Source organism: Leptonychotes weddellii, chromosome 9, assembly GCF_054177405.1.
Source record: "Leptonychotes weddellii isolate Sample4059 chromosome 9, ASM5417740v2, whole genome shotgun sequence".
Lineage (NCBI taxonomy): Eukaryota > Metazoa > Chordata > Mammalia > Carnivora > Phocidae > Leptonychotes > Leptonychotes weddellii.
Window position 1 is genome coordinate 29,043,380 of NC_138377.1, and position 19,532 is coordinate 29,062,911.

The window sequence follows — 19,532 nt, forward strand, 5'->3', positions numbered from 1 at the left end:
TTATAACAGCAGAAGTACTGAAAGAAGAAATCCTAAATTTCCAGCAATAGGAGAATGAGAGAGGGGTCTGTGTCTGAAGTTTTTAATGCCAATGCTTACAATAGAAGGTAAACTTAAAAACACAAGCAGGTGCCCCATACCCATTAGGATGCTACTCTCAAAAAACCCCCCAAAAGAACAAGCATTGGGAAGGAAGTAGAGAAAAAATGAGAACCCTGGGCGTGGATGGTGGGAATGCCAATCAGTACAGGCAATGTAGAAGACCGTATAGCAGCTCCATAAAAAATTAAAAATAGAATTACCATGTGATCCAGCAACTTCATTTCTGGGTATATCCTCCAAAAGAAGTGAAAGCAGGGTCTCAAGGAGATTATTCGTCCATCCATGTTTATAGCAGCATTATTCACAACAGCTAAAACATGAAGGCAGCCCAAGTGCCTGTTGACGGGTGAATGGCTAAACAAAATGTGGCATCTGCCTGCAGTGGAATATTATTCAGGCTTAAAAAGGAAGGCAGTCCTGACACAGGGTACAACACGGATGACCTTGAGGACATGACGCTGAGTGACATAAGGCAGTCACAAAAACACAAGTACTGTATGATTCCACGTTCAGGAGATACTGTGAGTAGTCAGATTCCTAGAGGCAGACAGTAGAAGGGAGGCTGACAGTGGCCAGGGGAGGGGGGCATGGGGACTTTGTGTTTAACAGGGACAGAGTTTCAGTTTTGCCAGGTGACAAGAGTTCTGGAGATGGACGGCTGTGATGGTCGCACGACTCTGTGAATGCACTTAATGTCACCCAACTGCACACTTAAAGATGGTTTAGATGGTAACTGTGAACGTATTTTACCACAGTAAAAAACTTTTAAAAACAAAACAAGTGAGGCCAAAGCTATGAGCTCGAGTACATAAAACAATACGCTCAGGAGAGGAACACAAAATGTCAAGAGTGGCCCTCCCTCAGCATGGCCATGATGGGTTATTTTTATTCTCTTCTCTGTACAGCTCTGTTTTGCCTAATTCCCCAGCATGAGCACATAAAACTTTTTTTGGGGGGGAGGGGGTGGTTGGCAAAACCAATTAAGAAAAATAAAATAAAACAAAACAGACTCAGGGTCTGATCAAAACCTACACTGCCGAGCTTGATGACACACCTAGGAGGGTCTGAAGGACCGATCCCTGAGGGGAGCTGGGAGGCAACACTTCAACCTCTCCCTCCTCTTCAGGGCATGATTCAGGAAAGAGGACAACTCTTAGGGTGGTCTGTGGGCTTCAGAAGGTAGTAGGGAAACCTGTTTCCAGGCAGGGCCCCAGGAGGGACTCCACGCTTCAGAGGTATGCTGCAGATGGCCCTTAGATGGTCTCACAGAGAAGGATTTTGAGGGGCGTGGTTCATAGGCTGGGGGCAAAGAAGTAGCAGAAAGAGGTAGGTCCTATAGCCACATGACCAGGAACAGGCCCTACAGTAAGGGTCCTGGGCCATGGCCTGGCACCAGAAGGGGGGCAGACACCTGGCCCTGCATAACCCTCCCCCCCCCACCGCAAAGACCATAGGGGCAACCTTCATTTCTGAGCATCCAGTAGGTGCTCACTGCATGACTTTCAATGAACAGATAACTGCTTGTTGCATGAATGAGGATGCCACAATGCCCAGGGCAAGCCTAAAGCAAGGCCCAGGAAGAGGAAGGGAGAAGGGGAGCCATGGGACAGAGGAGGAGACAACAGGTGGAGGCAGACAGGTGGCAAAGCACCCCCATAACAAAGAGTAGGCAGCCCTGGAGAAAGGCTGGGGACCCACCCTGGGAGAGGCCAAGTCCAAAATGGAAGCTGAGAGATGGTGGCTTACTGATTCCAGCACCTTCTCTCATGCAGAGAGGCCCTGCCCGCCTTGCCATCTCAGTTCCTCTCCCCTGGGAACCTGTGTCTCTGCAAGGAGTGGGGTGGCCGGGACCCGATGCTGTTGTGTTTGAGGCACAGCCTTCGAGGAGAGGTGGGTGACCCTTTCAGACCTGCCAGAAAAGGGGAAGACACAGGACTGGTCTGGTTTCTTTCCTGGCATGTGTTTAGCGTTAATGGTATTTTCTGTGAGTTATGTGTTCTGAACACGTCGGCCCCTTCCGCAGAGGAGTAGGATAAAAGGAAGTGATACGGGCAGACCTCATTTTATTGAGCTTCGCTTTATCGTGCTTTGCAGATACTGTGTTTTTTTACAGACTGAAGTTTCAAGACTACAGTGGAGGAAGTAACTGCAGATGTGGTGGAAATAGCCAGAGAGCTAGAATGAGAAGTGGAGCCTGAACACGGGACTGAATTGCTGCGATCTCGTGATTACACTCGAACAGCTGGGGAGTGGCTTCCTACAGATGAGCGAAGAAAGGGGCTTCTTGACGTGGTGGGATCGACTCCTGGTGACGGTACTGTCAAGACTGTTGAACTGACCACAGAGGATTTAGAATATGACCCAAATGTAGTTGATAAAGCAGCCGCAGGGTTTGACAGGATCTACTCCAATTTTGGAAGAAGTGAAGTGCCATCAAACAGCATTGCATGCTACGGAGAAATCGTTCATGAGAGGAAGAGTCAACTGATGTGGTGAACTCCATCGCTGCCTTATTTTAAGAAACCACCACAGCCACGCCTACGGTCAGCAGCCGTTGACATCCAGGCGAGACCTTCCACTGGCAAAACGATTAGGACTCACTGGAGGCGCAGATGATGGTTAACATTTCTTAGCCACAAAGTATTTTTTAATGAAGGCATATACATTTTTTAAGGGTATGATACTATTGCACATCTAATAGACTACAGGATAGTGTAAACATAACTTCTATATGCTCTGGGGAACGAAAACATTTGACTTGCTTTACTGCAGTGGTCTGGAACCGACCCGATGGGATCTCGGAGCTGTGCCTGTGAAGGGCAGGGAAGGAGAGCGATTCTACCGTTCACCTGCGACCATTTCTTCACTTCCCTCTTCAAATGAGGAAATAGAATGGCTTGACTAAACTACTTGCTTATTTTACAGGGATCTGGTTTAATCTTTATTCCTTTGCAGCTGCCATCCTCCTCTGGGCTCCCCTTCTCTCTGTAGCACCCAAAGCAGAGTTGACAGTGAAGGCGGCCATCATTCATAGCCGTGGCAGCCACATATATCCAACTGACTTCTGCTGGACGCTTCTATCGGGTGTCCTTCTGAGGGCTTCAGACCCACCATTTCCCAAACAGAACTCCCTGTCTTCCCCCTAGACCTGCACTGCTCTGGGCCTCGGTAGCTGGAGGAGGCACCGCCTTCCCAGGGGAGGGAGGCAGGAATCATCATCCCCTCAATATTTCTGAATTGGTGAAATGGTTAGGGCCTCTGGCTTTGTGATAAAATCTTGGCTCTGCCTCTTACTAACTGTGTGGCTTTTGGCTGTTTACTCACCTCTCAGTCTCAGTTCCCTCATTTATTAATGAACTAAAAAATAAAGACAACACCTACAAAGCCCTTAGCACTTGGCTGGCACGTAGGGCCCCTGCCTGATAACAGATGTTGTCATTATTACTACCACTGTCCTCTGCAGACCTTTGTCATCTTGCGTCTGAACTGTGTCTTGGGCTTCCTTGACTCTAGCCTCCTCTCCTGAAGCCTCCCCTCCAAGTAGCCACCAGGATGAGCTCACCAGCACACACAGAAGACCCTTATCCATCTCCTGCTTAAAGCTCTCCGTAGTCTGTTACTACACTGGCTAGTCCCCACGCTCAGGGTCCTGCTGACACTTCCCATAGTATTGCCACCTGTTCTGCTTCAGTTTTATGGTCAGAGACACTAAACTCTGAGATTCCTGCTTCACCTGCGTCCCAGCACCTGTTCCAACACACACACGGCGCCGCTGCTCCTCTCTGCTCCTTTGCTCCTAGGACTATCTTGATCCCTGCATTTACCACATTGCAGTTTAGGATCTGCTGGTGTGTCTGTCTATCCTATCAGAGTTTAAGCTTCTTGGGGGAGGGAATTTTGTTTGGGTCCTTTGGATATTCAACGCCCAATAAGGTGCCTGGCTCTCACTAGGTGCACAGTAAATGTTTGCTGCACAAGTAACTGAGTATTGACACCAAGCGAAAGTCTTCACAAAGCAGGTTACTGCTTATCCTTACAACAAACTTGGAATGTAGGTACCAGTACGCCCATTTCATAGATGGGGAAACTAAAGCTCAGAGAGGTTACATTTGCTCAAGGTTAAGGTGGTTACATCTGGATTCGAACCCAGATCTTCTGACTCCTAACTCATATTCCTGCTGCTGCACCACAGAGAGTTGTTAAGTGAAGATAAAGCCCCACCAGGGGGTCGTGGGATGTGCTTATGGAAGATGCTAGGGAATCATTGTTGGCTGCTTCCCAAAGCCTCGAAGGCTGGCTCCAACCCCACCTCTCCCTAGGCCTTGCGGGACTCAAATTGAAGGGCTCTTTTTCAGTACCCTTTCCTTGAAATCTCTGCGGTAGTAACTGATTCTCTCTCTTCCCCATGCTGCCTCCTTTTGCTTTCCTTCTTTGGCTCCTCTTCCTAACTCCTAAGTGTGGACACTCTCCCTGCTTCCCATTTGCATTTCTGTTGCCAACACCCTCCTTCAGATCTCGGTCCCTGTCCCTGTCCTGTGGCAGAGATGACCACCAGATTATCATGCCCCCCAGAGACGCATGGCCAGCCAGGACTACACATCCAGGGCCCCTGCCTGTGGGTGGGGCCAAGTGGCTGAGGTCTGGCCAATGGAATGTCTGGCTCATAAAAACCACCCATGAGATCCTCCACATTCTCCTGTGCCAGATGGATGTCTATTGAAGGGTGAGCCCCAGACCTTCCCTCAGTCAGGATCTTTGAATTACCGTAGGAGCAGAGCCCTACAGGTTGGCGTTATATGAGCAAGAAACGAACTTCCAGTGTGTATCTCAGACTGGCGAGGCTGTTGCAGAAGCTAGCACGTCTCCACTAAGATCCCTAACTGACCTTCATGTTCCCGGGCTCTCCCCACCCCAGGAGCCTCCCCATTCCACTCTACCCTATATCCCATTGCTAACCTAATCTTCCTTCAATCCATCTGGGGCATGTCCCTACCTCACCCCCAAATCTTCAGTGACTCCCCCTCATCTACAGAAGCAAGGACAAGCTTCTGGAAGAGGCATGGAGACCTCAAGCCACCTGCTCTCTCTCACGTTCTCATATTCATGTGAAATCGGAACGCCCAGAGCTGCCCAAATGTATCCTACCCACGCTTATGTTTTCTCTCTGTCTTTGTCAAAAGCCCTCATTTAGAATTCTTCCTTCTCCAAGATGGACTTTTTGGGTCGTCCAGCCCTACGGACTGAGGAACGCCCACCTCACTCTGCCTGTGTGTCACCCAGGGCCCTCAGTCGCTGCCCTCCATTGCAGGCGCGTGTGCTCCTTCCCACCGGACTGTCGGCTCCCTGAGCACAAGCGTGGGTCCCCACTGTCACCCCTGGGCCAGCCAGAGCCCCCTCCCCTGCTCCCACAAGCCTCCATCTTTCTTCCTTCAAGGTGAGGCCGGGGGATTGCAGCTCATCCGTCTTCCTCCTCCCTACACACTCACAGGGCTGGCTGTGTGACCTTTTGCATCTGTGGATTCCCCCTCATGCACTCTCTCTCTTTTTTTCTTTTTGAACACAGGGTCTGGGAGCTCGCTCGGAGGCCTGGCCCGGCTGGGAAGAAGTTGTCTGCTCATTTATATTTAGGCCAGCAGAGACATCAATCTAAGTCTCTTTAAAAATAAAGTCCTGTTTCAGCTGGATCCCTGAGCGCGTCCCCACCCACTCCTAACGAGAAGCCGTTCGCCTCCTCCGGGTCCCAGTCTCCATTTCAGATCCTTCATGTGGCCCACACATGTGTGAACGTGTGGTAGATGTCCGTGAACAGTTGCCCTCCCTGGCCATGTTCAAGGGAAGATTTCTCTCCTCTTCTGGGCCTTCCTTTGCTGGGGCTTTTCTCTCCTTGCTGTTCTGGGGACCTTGCAACCTTCTTCAAGCGCTCTTCCCTCCCAAATTAGCCAGAAGCAGTCCTCGTTGATGGAGAAAACACTGCCTCCTCCGGAGTTTCTCGGTCCTGCCCTTCTCCTTGCCCACAGGGCTGCTGCCTTGGCGGCCACGGGAAGAAGCAAACAGAAGACAAAGACCAGAGACTGAAGCAGAGAGCGGGGCTTGCAGTTAGCTGGAATGTGGGAGGGGGGCCTGCGCGTGAACACTCCTCGTGGGCCGCCTGTGCGTGTGTGTGAGTGTGCACACGTGTGTGGAGCGTACCGAGGCGGCGCACGGGAACACTGGGGCCGAGCCTTCCTTCTCCTTGACTTGGCTGCTGCAGCCCTGGTTCTTTTCCATCCCCACTGATGAAACACTTCTTTATGTCTTATTCACATCCTGTCTTGACTACCACAATTGTCTCCTTGCCGGGCCCACATGTCTCTCATCACCAATGGGATCCAAATGTTGCTGACAAACTAATCTTGCTGACTTTGTGCTGCAGTCACATTCCTCCACTTTTCCAACGTTTGCTCTGCCGTTTCTCCCGTTACCGGGCGAATCGCACACACAGACCACCACCTCTCTGTGCATCCTCGTTTCCCCCTCAGTCCCCACGCCATTCCTCTCTCTGCCTCTCCTACAGGCTCCTTTCCCTCCTCTTGCTATTCCTGAGCTCCCGGCTCTTTCGGGCCTGGGCTGGCATCTTGGCACAAGCTTCTTGCACTGTGTGTTCAGTCGGCAAATGTTTATGGAGAGTGACAGGCGCTCTTCTAGGCGCTGGAGTGAAGCAAGGAACAAAACTGAGGGCAGCAGTCAGCAAAGAAAAACAGTCAAGGACTGTAAGTACTATGAGGGAAACATAAGCAGAGAGGGTCAGAGAGCAGCTCTGACACAGGGTGGTTGGGGAGGCCTCCCCCAGGAGGCCTGGAACGTGCTCCCCACCTTTCTTCCATGTGGGGTTCAGGACTGGCCTCTCTAACATCCTCCTGCTTTGCCAGAGGCCTCCCTTCCCATCCTTCTCGTTGTTTGGATCATGTTGACCTTGACCTTGAGAGCCAGGGAGGCACTGGGCATAACTCTGCTGCAGCAGGAGCAGACTCATGGAAGACTCATGGAAGACTCACCGGGCAGGAGGAACCAAGCATGCACACACGAATCACCAAACACAGGCCCAGGCCTCTTGCCCTGTCCAGAACACAAACGGTCATCTAAATATGGTGTCTGAATGACTAGTGGGAGCTCTGCCCGGCTGTCCCATCAATGTCCGAATTGTGTCTCCCCTTTCCTGGAATCAGCGAGCACCCATTGGCATTGGTGATCTGGCTCTGTCTACTCCAGCCAGGCCTCCCCCTCTTCAAAGCACAGCAGAGCCTACCGCATGGCTGCTTGATGCCCAGTGGCACCATCTTCAGCTTTGAACAGCCTACAGGAAAAGCGTCAATGAACAATTTTATTAGCAAGTGAAATGACTAACATTAAATTTGCATCAATCACAATTACTACCAGTTGTTTTTTTTAAAGATTTTTTATTGTTTATTTGACAGAGAGAGAGACAGCGAGAGCAGGAACACAAGCAGGGGGAGTGGGAGAGGGAGAAGCAGGCTTCTTGCAGAGCAGGGAGCCCGATGTGGGGCTCGATCCCAGGACCCTGGGATCGTGACCTGAGCCGAAGGCAGACTCTTAATGACTGAGCCGCCCAGGCATCCTGCAATTACCACCAATTTTTAACAAAATTGTCATCTCTGCGTGTTTTCCTTCCTGGGAGGGGGAAGCCTCGGAGGGGTAGGAAGATGAGGTCTGGCTTTCTGTTTAGATTGGGAACAAAGTTATGGATTGCTCATCTTTTCACAGAGGCTCTCGGGCAGCCAGCTCACTAGTGATCGTCATGCAGCCCGTAACAATTGTCCTTGGCCCAGGTGTCTTAGCACAGTCTAGCTAGATCCCCAGCAGTACATCAGCCGCCCATCTCAGCAGGCTACACGCAACTGGGGTGTGGCCAGTCTGAATCGATGCATGTTACAAGTATAATACACCCACCAGATTTTGAAGACTAAGTACAAAAAAGCAAACATGAAATACCTCACAGATCATTTTTATATTGATTACATGTTGAAATGATATTTTGGGGCTCAATTAAATATATCATTATATTAGATATATATTATAAGTAATAATACTTATAAATGTATTTTTAACATTAATTTCACCTGTTTATTTTTACTTTTTTTTTAAAGGATTTTATTTTTAAGTCATTTCTACACCCAAACTTCCAACCCCAAGATCAAGAGTCGTTTGCTTCGCTGACGGAGCCAGCTAGGTGCCCCCATTTTTAACCTTTTCAATGTGGCTATTACAAATCTAAAATTGCGTATCGGCTTGTCTTTGTGGCCTGCATTACCTTTGTATCAAAAAGTGCACGTCTTGGATCAGATCTTTGCCTTCTAGAACACTGTTTATGGCAGTTATACTTTGGTCAACAGCAATTGTACACAGAACTCCGCTATCTAAAGCACCTATCAGTGGGGCTGCTCAGGTGAGAGAGGGGGATATTTGTAGGGAGAGGAGGCTGGGAGCGGGGGAGGAGCCCTATCCATTCTCTGAACCTGGCCTGGCTCATTTATTATTGGATTGGGTCCTCTGTTCATTTGAAATGGGGAGAGGGGAACAACTCGAAGGAGGCCCCCATTCAATCACCCTAAGTGGAATCTGATCGTTATCTTGGGATAAACATTCCAAATGGAAGGTGAGTGCTGGGAGATTAGGAAGATAAGGAAACCATATGGCCCTGTCAGGAGGTTCCCAGGGCCTTATTCTTGAAAGGATTAATGAATCCAAAGAGGGGGGCCGTCATCTCGGTGTTGTTTTTTGAGGAAGAAGAAGTCCCAAAGCTGCAAATAGGGCTGTGGACCATCTGGAGGAGGAGGAGGAGGACTGGAACTCAGGACCCTTTCTTGCCTTTCCTGGCTTCTCTGCCCCTCTGCACTCTGTGTGCCCCCTTCACAGCAAAGCCTTTCTAAACTGCATTTAGCACTCAGGCCCTCAGAGGCTGGTGTTTCCGGGATCTGGATCCCTCACCACCTTGTCGAGCAAAATTTCTGGAGATTCTACCTCTGTCCCCCTAGCCCCCCTGCCGCCCATGTTGGCCATTGGTGGACGTTAAGGTGGGTGCACAGGGGAGAGGGGCTCTCTGCTCAGGGCTGGGGGTGGCCGGGACTCAGGGCCACATGGTGGGGCAGAGAATCGCCAGCTGTGGGGGAGGGCAGGTAACATGAGCCCTGGCCAGAGGGATCTGGGGCTGAGGCGAGGGGGAGGGGGAGGCGACGGGCTTTTGAGCACGTTCTCTCCTCCCCTATGTCATGAGGCACTTCATCCTTCATTCCTCTGGCACTGTCTGTCTTGCACAGCTGTTCTCAGACCCACAACTGGAGGCTGTCAAAGGTATTCGGTTTAGGAGCAAAAGTGGGTGCTCATGGCAGAGAGGGTGGCTTCAGGACGGTATGATAGAGGTCACTAGTGAATAAGAATAATGTAAGACATAACCAGTATTTCCTGAGGGCTCATTTTGTGCCAGTGTCTACCTCGATTACTTGGTTAAATTCACAATGGTTTGACAAGGTAGGTGTCATTTTACCGAGAAGGAAACTGAGGCTCAGAGAGGCTGAGTCACTTGCCCAAGGTTGCACAGCTATTAAGAGCTGGAGCTCGGAGTCAAACCCAAGACGCTGAACCTTAGGGCCCAAGTTCTTGACGTGGACAGTGGCCCAGCACTCAGTTATTCCCATTGGACCCTGACAGTGAGGAGGATTTAGGAGAGACTCTCCTGCTTGGGCTTTGGACAGCCCCAAGGTAACGAGCAAGGCCAGTGGTGTCTGGTGCCAACCCAGTGAGTCTGGGCGGTCACACTTTGCCTGGGGGGGCGGGGGAAACCCAAACCCACTGTTGAGCAAATAGCCCCGGCCAGGAAGAGGTCACCCTGTCACTTCCTTAGGGAGAGGTGGGAACAACGGGGACGGCAGGGGTCCCACAGAGCTCCAGCCATAGGCTTCCCGGCTTCAGGCTGGCCCTGGCCGATGGCTGGTTTGGGGGCTTTTCTGTGCTCTGAGCACATCTAAACATTTGGAGCCAAACAAGAAAGTGAACAATAGACGTTTGTGGGTTAGAGGACAGGGCCGACTTCCCCCTGGGACCCAGCACTGTTCATAAAGCGCCCCAGCTGCACTCTCACGCTGGGGATGTCACTGGGGCCTCCTTGAATCACAGCCTTGTCCTCGCTGGGGGCCGGCGACTGGCTCCTTTTATATCTCGTTGCGGGATGCAAATGCCGGTGGGGCAGCCGGCTGCTCAGGGGGAAGGCATGTTTTCCTGCCTGAATTTTGGGAAATCACACAGAAAAGACGCATCCGAGCCTGGCATTGTAGCTCTGCCAAGTCCTCCCCTGACAGACGTGTTCTGATCAGAGCTGTTTGTCCCACAGGAAAAGAATCAGCTTTCTATCAAGTGGACTCTGGGCACCGCCCCAGAGAGCTCAAGCTCCCAAGGACCTGGAGAGTAAGTGGAATGGACTAGTGCTGAGAGCAGTTTGGCCAGCCAGCGATGGTGGCGGTACCCTCAGGAAGGGGCCCGTGGGGTGTCGTGCTGGGTGGGGTGGGGGGCGGGCCAGTGGTGGGCTTCTGCGAGCTGAGCCCCCTCGGCTGTTCAGACCATGGCTTCCCATTGTCACAGCCAAGGGCAGCAGGGCAGGGAGGGTGTTAGGTGCAGAAAAAGTCAGTGGGTGGAAGGGTACAAACTGGAGCTTGGACCCCCTTCTCGTTCACAGCTGACCCAGTCATGCCAGCTGAGGCCCAGCCAGGCTAAATCCCCCGATCCAGCGCTCCTGCGTCTACCCCTAGGATCCCCAGACAACTGAGAGGGGCTAACATGGAGTGTCCCCGCCTGGATGGCATCCCTGGAAAAGGCTGGAGTGTTTCTAAAGAGGCTGTTCAGACATCACATCACAGTCCCAGACGGCCGAGAGGTTCTTGCACTCACTTGGCTGCCCTCCCTGGGAAATGCTTTGGATCAGACAGCACTTCTGGGTTGTTTTTGCCTGAGGAAAGTGGTAAGAATTCAGCAAGAATCCCATGGTTGAAGGAAAAGTCAGTGGATTTACTTAGCAAAAGTATTTGCAGAGAACCGTCCAGGAGGTGAGCAGGGTGGCGCTGCAGGCCCGGGACTGAAGACACTGGTGTGGGCAAGAAGCCTCCAGATGAGAGCACCTTGGGAGCAGACCAAGAAGAATCTAGAGACAAATGGCTTGGGTTCTAGAGAATAAAGAAAGGGGCTTTTTTAGTGCCTAAGAAGTTCAAAATGGCCGTGCTAGGTCACGCCCGCAAGCTCTGATAGACAGTCTCGTGCTACAGAGTTCTTCTGGAGGGCCTCCCGCGCCCCGTGTCCCTTGGTCATTTAGCAGACGCTTCCTGAGGGCCGCCAAGCTCCTGCAGGCAAGCCAGTTGTGGTTCCACGGTGTGGAGGGTGGGCAGAGAGTGTTCGGTGGCAGGGCAGAAGCGTGAGCCTGGGTTCACAGACGCCAGAGCCGAGTCCTCAGGAACGAGCCAGGAGTTGGCCGGGCAGTCGGAGAGGAAGGACAGCTAATCCAGGCAGAGCCCAGAGGGAAAGCATGCCCCCTCCCCACCCCTAGAGACAGCTGGGACAATGGCTTATGAGGGGAGCGGGTGCCCAAAGCAGAGTAAGGCCAGCCCTGCATTCTTTGCTTCGACTCTCACGGTTTTCTGTCAGCCAGGCGCGGGCGGGCTGTGAAAACTTCCTGGCACGAGGGCCTCTGTTGAGTTAAGTTCCATCCCTTTTGGCACATTGATTAAAGGCCTCATCCCTGGCTTTGGTGCCGGGGTGACCCCCACAAAGAATGTGCCTATAGGACACACTCTCCTTTCATACCTAAAGCTTTCCTGAAAATTTGCCGGTCTGACATGCAAGAGGCAAAGCGAGCATTTGAAAGCTATAAGGGAGGGTTCCGTTCCCAGGGGGCCGAACAATATTATCACTGTACTTTCTTGATTTCCAGTCTCACAGCATCACCCTCACCCTTGCTCTGAAACACTGTCATTAAATCAATGCAGCTTTAGAACTGGGGGAACATGGCAAATTCCGAATCACACCTCACCTTTCGATCCAATCTTTGACCATGTTAGGTACGGAATGTCCTATATGCTCTCTAATTTATTATTCTCCTTCACAATTGAACACACAGGCGACTGGCTGAAATCCAGGGAACGTTTGATGGAGGCCACGTATTCTTGTGGCGCGCCTAATGATTTCCATCTCTGTCTCAATTATATTAAGTTTAGGAGACCTGCCTTTCTTATCACCAGCATCAGCACTTCATTTTTCCATTTTCCACTTGTTCTTATAAAATAACAAGGTCAAAATGCAGTAACATATTCAAATACTCGCACAAACACTGCTGAACAGTCAAAAGGTGATGCTGCTGAAACCAAACCCTTGGCCGCCAGGCAGCATTCCCACGTGATGGCTTGAAATGTGAGTTCATCTGCCAACGTGGGAGAGCTTCAAATCAGTGGTTGGCTGGTGCAAGGGGTTGGGGTGCTGTATATAGGTCAGTGTAGAATGTATGAAAAAGAAGGGTGGGCCAGAGTGAAAGGTACAAGCGGAAGGTGGTCTACAGTGATCCCATCCTCTGGCGCTCCGTGGGTATAAATCCTGCTACCTCCTGCCCAGATGTAAAGGCACTGCCACGCAATGGGACTGTTGCTGATGGCTCTTCTCCAAGCAGGTTGTATCGTATCACAGACATGCTCCGGTACACCTTCCAACATCTCTGAGTCTGCAGGTGTGTGTGCGTGAGGGAAGAGGGGTTGTACGGACCACCATCCCATTTTCCTATTCTGCACACTCATCGCAGAGAGAAGTCAATTCTAGGTAACACTTTCCCAAACAACTCAGCTGCAGGCTGATCTGCAGGCAGCGGGGGCTGGGGGCTGTTATCATCTCCAGAGATAGGGGGCTTACTGGCCAACAGAGTGGCGAAAGGACACTTAGTGTTAGCTTGAAGAAATTCCTAAGAAGACGGAAGGGTGCCTGGAAACAGGCAGCCAGGATTTCTCTGCCACTTAGCAACCCTGGCAGCTGAACGTGACTTAGGTCTCTAAGCTTGTAGCGAGTGTGGAGTGTGGTCCTAGCACACACTCAGCAGTTCTGAGGGATATACTGAGAAGAGACTCTTCATCTCTCCACAGAGCTGTGTGAATACCAAGAACCTTTCCTCAAAGCGCCTGGCTCCTGAATCAGAATCCTTTATGTGGGAAGGATTTGTGAGGAAGTGGTAAGTGAAAACCTGGTCTTCATTCCTTGCCAACTAGCACATTAGAAGTTAAAGAATCCAGTCGTGGACATAGGAGACCTGGCCTCCAGGCCCCCCTCAACCCTGTCTTTCTGAGTGGTTCTGGGCAGTTTCCCTCATTTGCAAAATAAGAAGGTTGGTCTGTATGAGCTCTCAGCTCGAATACTCACTGTACTGGTGAGTTGAGACAACAAGTGAAATGTGAATCAAAGTGTGATTTTAAAAAACACATCTCGGGGGGCGCCTGGGTGGCTCAGTCGTTAAGCGTCTGCCTTCGGCTCAGGTCATGATCCCAGGGTCCTGGGATCGAGCCCCGCATCAGGCTCCCTGCTCAGCGGGAAGCCTGCTTCTCCCTCTCCCACTCCCCCTGCTTGTGTTCCAACTCTCTCGCTGTGTCTCTCTCTGTCAAATAAATAAAATCTTAAAAAAAAAAAAAAAAAAAACATCTCGGGAAATATTTATGGTCTTCGCAACTAGAAATGTGACCAAGGCAATGTAAGTCAACCCTCAGATTTATAACAAACCACGAGGGAGGATTCGGGGGCTCCCAATCAGGCCTAGAACACAACAAAATTACGAAGTCCTTTGCTTCTGAATCAAATCCTCCCAAGCCAGTTCCTCCTCCTTCACCTGCCCTGGTGGAAGGTTCACAATTTCCCTTCAAGATTCTGAGGGGTACGGAGGCTTTGGTTACAAGCGAAAAGAAGAAAATGTGTGCTAAGGCCCACATTTTGTGTTTTGCTTGAAGTTTGCGAGACCTAGTCTGAAAGGCAGTGTCCCCCTACCCTTAAAGAAAATGGGACGGAGAGGTGGGGTTTGTGATTTTTCTGTTGCAAACCTTCCCAGTGCAAGGCCTCCTCCTCCTCCTCCGCAGTGCTGGTAAACAAACACCTGAGCTGGGAAGGAAAACTACCTGGGAGTCTGCGGGGAATGCCAGCAGGACAAGGGGAGGGAGGGCGCAGGGGCAGAGCCAGCTCTCCAGCGAGCTGAAAGCCTACTTTTGTTTGAACCTCATCCCAGTCCTCACCTACCTACCCTTGAGAGGGAGGGGCCAAACCAGGGAAGGTGTGATTTCCCCGAGGGCCCATTCCTAAAACCTGGCAGCAAGAGGGCCAGAAAGCTGTGGATGCAGAAAGCCCGGGGTGATGTCCTTTCTGCAGCGCCCCTTGGGGCCCCAAACTTGCGGGAAGGAAGGATTCCACAGCTCACACACACCTCCCCCCGTTCGGGTAGGTTTGCGCCCGCCCGAGTGCCACACTTTTCAAAGTGACTGAGTGATAGGCACTTTCTAAATGCACAGCGCCGGACTGAAACCAAGCGTCTGACTTCGCGGGTTCGCACCCCCCTGGCTGCCCGGGGACTGGTGCTCGGCTGAACTTCAGCACCTCCTTCCCGGCGCGCTTTGGAAATGCTTCTGTTCACCCTCAGGGTCCCCATTTTCTGATTCTTACTGTTGGGGACCCCCCAAAGCCTCTGCACCCACCCCCAAGACGCAGCCCGGGCGACCGAAATGGCTGAGTCAACTTGGCGAAACAAGAGCGTCCCCAACGGGCCGGCCGCCCCCAGCCCCCTTCGCCCCTCGCTCGGCCCCACAATGCGCCCTTGTGCCGCGCCTGCAGCCAGGCCCGGGGATTTGGCGCAGGGATTGGGGGGCGGGGGGGGGGAACAGTCGTCAGATATTTAAAACAGAGCTGAGGGAACAAAGCAGGCCTTTGTGCACAGAGACAGCCGGGAGCGGGGAGCGGGCAGCGCGAGGGGTGCTCGGCGCATGCGCGAGGCGGGCCGGCCGCGCTCGGGTTACCCAGAGTTTTCCACCAGGGTCCGCCCGGGCCTGTGTTAACCCCTTGCGGGCCGCTCCCCGGGGCGCAGGCTGAAGGAGACGCTGCCTTTCATCTGCTGCCCGTTACACGTTTAATTGAAAAAAGAAATAGTCATTTTCCATGTTTCTATAGGAAGCACAGATCATTAAAATAAAATGATATACCAGTTGGGAACCCAGATTTTAAATGAGCGGGATTTAATGGGACACTTGGGCAGTGTAAAAATCGAGGCATTTCGAAAAGACGCCTTCTTCGGACGCCAGTGAAACTTTTTTAAAGGACTAGCTTCTTCTGTCTTGTGTATGCTGGGTGATTGGCTGCTTCGTTTTCCTGTTTACAGTCACTTGGGATTTGGAAGATATGTTGGTTATTGTCAAGGTTCTGACTTTTGTTTGGGGTGGTGGGCTGGACGGTGTTTATTTTTAAAAATAACTAAATAGAGGTAGAGTGTGCATGGTACAAAGATGAGATTGGGTCATGAACTAAGGAATATAATTAATCTCATCTATGCACTAGAGTTTCTTATAGAAAGACAGAGGGAAGGAGGGAGGGGGAAGGAAGGAAGGGAGGGAGGGAGGGAGGGGAAGGAAGGAAAGAGTTATTAAGCACATTTTGTTGTGTTGGGGGAGGAGATTGAAGAGGTCTCTCCAGTAGTATAGACTAGGAGTGACTTGGGGATGGGATGTGCAAAGTACTCCATCCTGCTTTATACTAGCAATGATCACCTTCCCCTGGTATGTAATGAGGAGTGGCAGGCAGAGGCTGGGGAAGTTAACTGCAGATTTAGAAGTGAGTTATTATGCTTGAATTATCCAGATGAATGGGAAGGGCAGTCTCAAACCTCCAGGTGATTCTGCAGCCTTCCAAACAAATCTCCTGGGCCCAAGGTTAGAGGGACAGCCCCAACAAAGCAAGTCAGGGGGAAGGGAGGACATCTCATGATGTGTGTGCTAGGACTCTGCATCAGCTTACTCTGCTCTGCCTGTGTCCATACATCTGAGGAATTTATGGCTCTTTCTCTTTCCTTCATAGCTTCATGACCAGGTGGTCACAAGAAAGCGGAGATTTCCATGTGAGGTCATCTTGGCAAGAAGCTCCCTCACCATCCTTGACTTCCGGGTCTCCAGGGCAACCACTGCTGGGGTGTCATAGGCACCAGAGCGTGTCCCTTGAAGTCCACGCTGGGCAGATAAGCAATTTTTTGGCAACTGTCATGTAACAAATTCATTCTCAAATGAGGATGATGTATATGGTTTTTTTCCACTCTCTTCCACATTCTGGCCCAGAATTCTGGGCATAGGACATAGTCTAAGAATGTACCTTGGGATGTGAGTTAAGAGAATAATGTGAGGAAGGACTTGGAGAAAGAAGTACTTCTAATCTGAAACGAATGATGTACTATATGTTGGCTAATTGAATTTAAATTTTTTTTTTTTAAAATATTTTATTTATTTATTTGACAGAGAGAGACACAGTGAGAGAGGGAACACGAGCAGGGGGAGTGGGAGAGGGAGAAGCAGGCCTCCTGCGGAGCAGGGAGCCCGACGCGGGGCCCGATCCCAGGACCCTGGGATCATGACCTGAGCCGAAGGCAGACGCCCAACCGGCTGAGCCACCCAGGCGCCCCTAATTGAATTTAAATTTTAAAAAAAGTACAAAAAAAAGTACCTTCTTCTGGACAGAGGGACAAAGTAGTTTTCCTTTTGGCTTCCCCAGTCCATAGCTTATTTCCTCTCCCTCTCCAAGCTCAATAAAGGAAGTTGTGGTAGACAGTCTCCAAATTGGTAGCCCCCAGTCTTTCCCTCCTGATGTTTATGTGCTGCTTCTCACCTCTCCAAACTGGGATAGCCATAGTGACTGGCTTGACCAACAGAATACAGTAGGTTACATTCTGGAACTTCCAAGGTTTGGTTATCAGAAGCTTTGTGATATCTGTCTGGGTCTTTTAGAAGCTTTAGTCCTGGGACACTTGCTCTAAAAACCAGCTACCATCCAGTAAGAAGTCCAAGCCACGCAAAGAGGCTGGAAATAGGTGCTCTCATCAAGAACCCCAGCTGAGCTCTCCACCAAGATTCACATCACTGCCAGCCTTGTGAATGAATGGCATCCACTTGGCTGTGCAGCTCAGTAGAACTTTGGGGGCACTCCAGCCCTAGCGACCGGGTGACTGTAACTGCAAGAGATCCTGAGTGAAAACCAGCTAGCTGAGCCCGGTCAGCACAGGTATAAGAGAATAGTGAGTTGTTTTAAGGTACTACGTTCTAGGGCGTTCTGTTACGTAGCAATAAGTAATTGAACAGGAATGCAATGCTGGGTGGGGAGTGAAAGGAGAGGAGAGGAACTTCTGACAACGTAGTCACTTTGAGGGGCTCTATTTTTCTTTCTCTCCCCCTCGGTACCCCCAACACCAGCTGTTCTTTCTGAGCTGTGCCCGGCCCACAGCCCACAAACCTTGTGCTGCTGCTGATTGTTGCGTGTGTACTCAGCTCCTCCGTGGGATGGGGGACACCCTGAGGGTAGGGCCCTGTCTTGTTTGATTCTTATCCTCCCTGGTACTGACAGATTCATCAGGCTGCTCTAGTGGATACACATGGAGAATAACTGCTGGAACAGGATTTCAAGGTGCTTAAGTGACTTGGCTTCTGATCTTTGACATTTAATACCTGATACCTTATGTCCCTGCTGCCTGGGCCCACCTAGGGGCTAGCCACACCATGCGGGAGTCTGAACCCCACCAACACTCGGGCCACTCAAGAGAAGGAGATCAGGGCCAAGGGGGCAGTTACAAATCTCCTGATTGGATTTGTCCCTCTGGAGGCTTTAGAACCAGAGAGAGGACACGTGTGACGGCTCTGGGAACCAGAGGGGGTTTGTAACTGTGCGGGTGGAAGGAGACCCCACGAGAGTGCAAGCCCCCAGGACTCATTAGTGGTGCTCCCAGGAACAGCTGAGAGCCCATCGTGTGAAGGACACTTCCACATGTTCAAGGCCTCCCCCAGCTGTCCATCACTGGACGTGTGTGTTTAAGCCATGCCAGCCAAGGTCAGTGGCGGAGATGCGGGTCAGCTTGTGTAGAACCTGGTGTCTGCTCAGGGGCCCTGCTAAACCCAGGGCACACTCAGAGCTTGTGAGAGAGAGAGGAGCAAGGCAGGGCAAGGGCAGCTCAGGAGAAATTTCTTTATCCCTTCAATAAACATTCACCTGTAGTCAAGCTTGGCTCCAGGCACTGGGCACATAGTAGGAGGCAGCCCCTGCTTCCAGGTAAAACATCTTCTGGGGGAGTTGTATCTCAGATCATGTCACCTGTATCTCAGATCATGTCACCTGTGTAATCAGGGGAGCTGTATCTTCCCCCCTCATTACAGCTTAGCCCTCTGACTTCATTTAAGGGCCCGGAAATCCCCGTGCTGTGGAGGTGGTAATGGGTGTGGGCACAAAAGCCACATGATCTGGGTTCAAGTCCTGGCTTCACCAGAACTTACTGGCTGTGTGATCTTGGGCAAGTTGCTTAATCTCTCTGAACCCCTTCACCATCAGTAAAAATAAGTGCTTCATCTCAGGGTTGTATGGGGATTTGATGAGACCCTGTTGGCAAAACAAGCACTTAGCTCCATGCCCATAGCTTGTTTTCTAGCCTCCAGGAAGACTGGGCAGATGGGCAGATACCACAGGATACCATGCTGGGAAAGCATTTCTGAGATAGGGCAGCTGCCTCTGCCCACAGGTATGAGTTACTTTTGTGACACGTCCCTGTGATGTAAAGAAATCAGCGAGGGACCACAGCCCATTCTCCTGTAGCAACCAAGCATTTGCTCGAATCGCAGTCCTTTTCCCATAACACAGGTGTTATGCCACCATTCAGACGACATTGTCAGCTAATCATTCTGAGCATGGAGTATGTTCTCTGGTGAGAAGCCGGGCCCTCCATAGGGAGGGTCGTTTTTCTGAGAAAATGCCCACTTTACCTCATCTCTCAGGCCGTACTTCCTGACCAACAGGCTCCAAGTAAGTGAAGCTAGAGCCCAGTGTCTGGGAAAGATTCTAAACCCCTGGTGTTTCCAACACAGAGGGGATATACTTCCTGTAAATCTTCACTCTCCTTAAAGTAGTTTAACAGAAATAAGGCATTTGATCCTTCCTTAGTACATCTCAATAGTTCAGTTTTCACTGTCATCTGAATTCAGGACATAGAAAAATAAAACAGAAAGCCTTATTGGGCCTACTGCTTTATCCATCATATTCTATTACCTTCTAAGAAGTCTGTCCAAGTAGCATATCTGGCCACTTGAGGAACACCTGGCTGGACTATTTAGGTGGTGGCAAGGGAAGGATTGGCTTATTTT

The 19,532-nt window shown here is 50.9% G+C and overlaps 1 long non-coding RNA gene across 4 annotated transcripts; it reads left to right on the top strand.

Moving 5' to 3' along the window:
- The first annotated feature begins 1,888 nt into the window (after positions 1 to 1,888).
- On the top strand, positions 1,889 to 16,618 carry LOC115943004 (uncharacterized). 4 transcript variants are annotated; one of them, XR_014148410.1, is made up of 4 exons: positions 1,889 to 6,851; positions 10,487 to 10,560; positions 10,829 to 13,351; positions 16,222 to 16,618. It is a non-coding gene; the product is annotated as an uncharacterized LOC115943004 (long non-coding RNA). The 4 variants fall into 4 exon arrangements; XR_014148409.1 differs by lacking the exon at positions 1,889 to 6,851 and having other exon boundaries at positions 10,057 to 10,560; positions 10,829 to 12,859; positions 13,266 to 13,351; XR_004077591.2 differs by lacking the exon at positions 1,889 to 6,851 and having other exon boundaries at positions 10,057 to 10,560; positions 10,829 to 11,110; positions 13,266 to 13,351.
- The last annotated feature ends 2,914 nt before the right edge of the window (positions 16,619 to 19,532 follow it).